Genomic DNA, 5295 nt, shown 5'->3' with positions numbered 1-5295 from the left:
GGAACAGAGAGAGACAGAGAGAGACAGAGAGAGAGAGACTTTTGAAATACACAGCACTAAATGGGATGTGAGAGTCCTTGGAACACAAAATGCTCACTGGGGTGTTCTCTTCAAATCCTCCTCAGTGCTCCAGGAATTTTGCAGAAAAGGAGGAGGAAAGAGTGTAAGAAGCAGAGAGGATGGGAGTCAGCAAGAAAACAAGGCCCTCGAAAACTAGTAACCTCATAGGAACTCACAGAGAGCAAGGCAGCATGCATAGGGCCTGCATCAGGCCATGTGTGATGTTATTATGACTTCCAGTTTAGTTTTACATGGGATTCCTGAGTGTATTAATAAATAATATCTGAATCTTGTACCCTGTACTGGGCTCTTTTTCTTCTGTTGATTTGCTTTTATTAGTTGTTGTCCAACTGGAAAGTGACGGTTTATCTATTTTATTATATATTTTTAAGAATGAATGAAGGAATGAAATCTAGCCACTATAGGAAAAGCTAATAATATCTTAACAGACATTTATCCATTGTGCGAGAGTACAAATTAGTCTTCACCACTTCTCTGTAGGCCTCTCATGTTCAGAAGTATCCTCTTATGACTGCAGATAGGAGCCAAACATAATTGACCTCTGAAAGGCCCTACCCTGCAGATGACTGAAACAGAAGCAGATACATACAACCAAACATTGGATGGAGTTTGGGGACTTTTATTGAAGAGTTGCTGGAAGGATTGAAGGCCTCAAAGAGGATAAAAACTCTACTGGAAGACCAGCAGTGACAACTAACCTGGACCCCTGGGATCTTTCAGAAACTGAGTTACCAATCAAAAAGTATACAGAACTTGAAACAAGGCCCCAGGTGCATATACATACATATATATGTGTGTGTGTGTGTGTGTGTGTGTGTGTGTGTGTGTGTGTGTGTGTGTGTATCAGAATTGCAGCTCAGTGTTCATTTGAGTCCCCCAAGAACGGGAATGCGGCTGTTTCTAAAGCTGCAGCCTGATTGTGGAATCCATTCCCTAATAGGACTGCTTTGTCTGGCCTCAGTGGGAAAGGATGTACATGATCCTGCAGTGACTTGATATACCAAGGAAGTAGAATATCCAGGGGGCTGACCCTCTTAGAGGACAAAAGGCAGGGGGGATTGGGGAGGGACACTGTGAGAAGGGACCAGGAAGTTGGCAGTGCTTTGGATATAAATAAGTAAATAAATATAAAAACGTAAAAGAATAAAGTGTTTCAAAATATACATTTTTAAAACATAAATTAGATAAAAGCAATTCTTTAGTCAAAACCTTTGGTAGTTATCTACCAGAGTATTACCATTACTCTCTGCCTTGAACCATCACCACCCCTAGTAGTCTCTCTTACACTGCAACATTACTTCCATATTTGTTTCTTGGTTAAAATACTATTAATTGTGTTTTTCCCTCCTTATCTACTACCAGCAAACAGAAAAATAATAAAAAATGATAGCACAAATAACTTTAGTAAATAAACAAAATAACATTTTAGAAGTGGGAAATGTTTCATGTGATAAAGTGCTTCCAACAAAGAGTGAGAATCTGAGTACACATACCTAGCTTCGAAGTAAAAAAGTAGTAAAGGTTGGTATGCCTATAATCCTATTGTTAGGGAGATGGGAGCATGAGTATCCCCAAAGTTCACTGGCCAGTGAGCCTAGCTGAAGAGTTGGGTTTCTGGTTCAGAAAAAAACTCTTTATTTCCAAAATATTGTGAAGAGAAAGAAGAAAAAGGTCTCATTGGTAACCTCTTATCTATGTATGTATACTAATATGCACATACAAACTCCTGAATACATCACACATACATATACACAAATAAATATTTATTAGAGTGCATGATAAAAAGAAAAATCAAAGCTCAGAATCTTTAAGCTAGAGAAAGTTCCCAAGGAGCTGAAGGGGTTTGCAGCCTCATGGGAGGAACAACAATATGAACTAACCAGTAACCCCAGAGCTCCCTGGGACTAAACCACCACTCAAAGAAAACACATGGAGGGACCCATGGCTCTATCTGCATATGTAGCAGAGGATGGCCTAGTCGGTCATCAATGGGAGGAGAGGCCCTTGGTCCTGTAAAGGTTCTATGTCTCAGTATAGGGGAATGCCAGGGCCAGGAAGGATGAGTGGGTGTGTTGGTGAGCAGGGTGAGGGGATAAGGGATAAGGTGTTTTCAGAGGGAAAACTAGAGAAACTAGGAGAGGGGATAACATTTGAAATGTAAATAAAGATGATATCTAATAAATAAGATTAAGAAAGAATGGATTAAATGATATGAAAGTGAGAGGTGTGCATGTACTTGTGCTTTTTGATAATGGAAATTAAAGAAAGCTGCTGCAATATGGAAAGGCATGATCAATTTGAAACCATTAGGTTTTCATACTCAAAGTCATCCATCACAACTTGAGGGGGGGAATCTCCTGATTGAAAGCTATAAAAACGATATTTGAAGACTGCTAGCTGATCTTCTCCCCTGAAGACACTATATCCTGACCATCTAAGAGGATCTGTTGCACTCAGAGCAACTGGTAAGTACTGCCCCTGCTGCTACCTTCCCCCCCCCAATGTCCCAGAGCTATCTCTGGGGGACCAGTGCATTCAGGACTCATCACCCACCAAAACCATTTCCCTTCTGCCTGTCCTTTCTGCTAGAGAAGATAGCTAGCCAGTTTGCTCGCCTGAAGATACCATATCCTCAGCCATCCCAGAAGATCCACTGCAGTCAGAGCATTCATGCAACTGATACCACAGATAGAGGTATCCAACAGGCTACACACAGGGCAACTGAACAACTGATCACCAGCTTGTCTGAACCCCTGAAGACATCACAGCTTGAAGGCATCCCAGGAGCTCCTCTGTACATAGGGCAACTGGGCCACAGACACCACAGTCTGAAGACCTCCAGGGGGCTCCGTGGCATGCAGGGCAACTAACCCAACAGATTGAAAGCCTCCCAGGAGTTCTGCTGCACACAGAGAAATAGAAAACACAGTCCATAACCCCCACCCCCAAAACAGCTTCAAGTACAACAGCCTGACGGCTCCTCTGAAGACTCAACAGTCTAAATGCCTCCCAGGAGATTTACTGCAACCAGGAAAACAGATCGGCAGCTTCTTTCCCCCTCTGAAGAGTCCCCAGTTGGAAGGCCCCACAGGTGGTCTACTAGAGTCAGGGCCACAGGCCTACCAGGAGACCTGAAGCAGCCCAGGGACAAAAGAGGCAGACTACAGACAGAGTCACCTAGACCATCAACACCAGGGATAACCAAATGGTGGAGGCAAGCACCAGTTCTCCCAACACAGCAAGCCCTGAATACACCAACACACCTGAAAATCAGGAAACAGACCGAAAATCCTATTTCATGAAGATAATAGAGTCCTTTAAGGAGGATATAAATAACTCACTGATACAGAGAAACCCTGTCTCGAAAAACCAAAAAAAAAAAAAAAAAGAAATATAGAAAAACACAGGTCAACAGGTAGAAGCCCTTAAAGATGAAACAAATCAATCCCTTAAAGAAATAGAGGAAAATACAATCAAACAGGTGAAGGAATTGAATAATGCAGCCCAAGACCTAAGAGTGGAAGTAGAAATAAAAGAAACCACAAATGGAGGCAAATCTGGAAATGTAAAATCTAGGAAAAGGTGAGGAATTACAGATGTAAGTATCACCAACAGAATACAAGAGATAGAAGAGATAATCTCAGGTGCAGAAGACACCATAGAAGAGATTGACACAACTGTCAAAGAAAATTCAGAACATAAGAAACTCCTAACCCAAAGCATCCAGGAAATTCAGAACACATGAAAAGACCAAATCTAAGAATAATCAGAATAGAGGAGAACAAAAATTCCCAGCTTATAGGACCAGAAAATGGCTTTAACAAAATCATAGAAGAACCTCCAGCAGATAGATAGGGCATCAAGTGTGGGAGGGTGTTGTCATCCCACAGTCAAAACTCTGACCTATAATTGTTCCTGTCTAAAAGAACTGCAGGGATGGAAATGGAGAGGATCCTGAAGAAAAGAAGGTCCAGCAATAGGCCCAAAGTGGGATCCAGTTTCAGGAGAGGTCCCAAGATCTGACACTGTTACTGGGGCTATGGAGTGCTCACAAAAAGGGACCTATCATGAATTTCCACCAAAAGATTCAGCAAGCAGCTGATCTTATAGTCAGATACATATGTTTGCACCCAACTAATGGACAGAAGCTACTGTCCCTTGTGGGTGAATTCTGAAAAAGATGGAAGAAGTTGAAGAGCAGAGCGACCCTGCAGTCTCAATTAACCTGAAACCCCTAGATCTCTCAAACACTGGACCATCAACCAGGCAGCATATACCAGCTGGTATGAGGCCCTCAACATATATACAACAGAGGACTGCTGGTCTTGGATTTAGTCAGAGAAGATACACCTAACCCTCAAGAGACTAGAAGCTGCAGGAAGTTTAGAGGTCTGGTTGGGTGGGGGGCTGGGGAGTGGGGACATTCTCATGGAGACAGTGGGTAAGAAGGAGGTATGGAATGTGGGAGGGTAGACCAGAGGTAATAAAATCTGAGTGTAAAAAAATAAATATATAAAAGATAAAAAAATTGAATTTTAGACCTTTGTATTTGCAAAATTCCAAATTTAGAAGGTATGAAAGAAAGATATAAACTTTTATTAATATGAATCTATCACACAAGTACTAAGTATATATGCATGCATAAAATTGTAGATAATAATACAGGGGGAGCGCTCTTCTATTGACCCTTTTACCTCCTACATAAATGACACTGAGACCTAGTATATTTATTAAAAGCTTCAGACACTAAGCTGGGGAGATTTCAGCTATTCTATTCCATCTATGCTTCTCTGGCCTACTTTGCAGCCACTTCACAGCCACATGGCACTACCTGCTCATGACAAATCTTCATGGCAAACTTCCTCTCTTACCTGAGTCTTCATTTCCCCTCAAGGCACTGAGGACCAGCCTTATTTCTTCTGCCCAGCTAATAGTCTGGTCTCCTCCTTATTGATTAAGTAAGTGATGTAGAACAATCTTTTACAAGATATTGTGTGTGTGTCAAGAAATGCTTCATACAGTTGACTGGGACAGCCACAGATACTTACACCTGACCAATGACTGAAGCTGATTATGGGATGGATCCCCAGATATGGCAGTCTCTAGATGGTCCATCTTTTCGTCTCAGCTCCAAACTTTGTCTCTGTAACTCCTTCCATGGGTGTTTTGTTCCCAATTCTATGAAGGGGCAAAGTGTCCACACTTTGTTGTGTC

This window comes from Mus caroli, chromosome 2, assembly GCF_900094665.2.
Source record: "Mus caroli chromosome 2, CAROLI_EIJ_v1.1, whole genome shotgun sequence".
In the NCBI taxonomy this organism is placed as follows: Eukaryota; Metazoa; Chordata; class Mammalia; order Rodentia; family Muridae; genus Mus; species Mus caroli.
Note: the sequence above shows the minus strand (reverse complement) of the source record.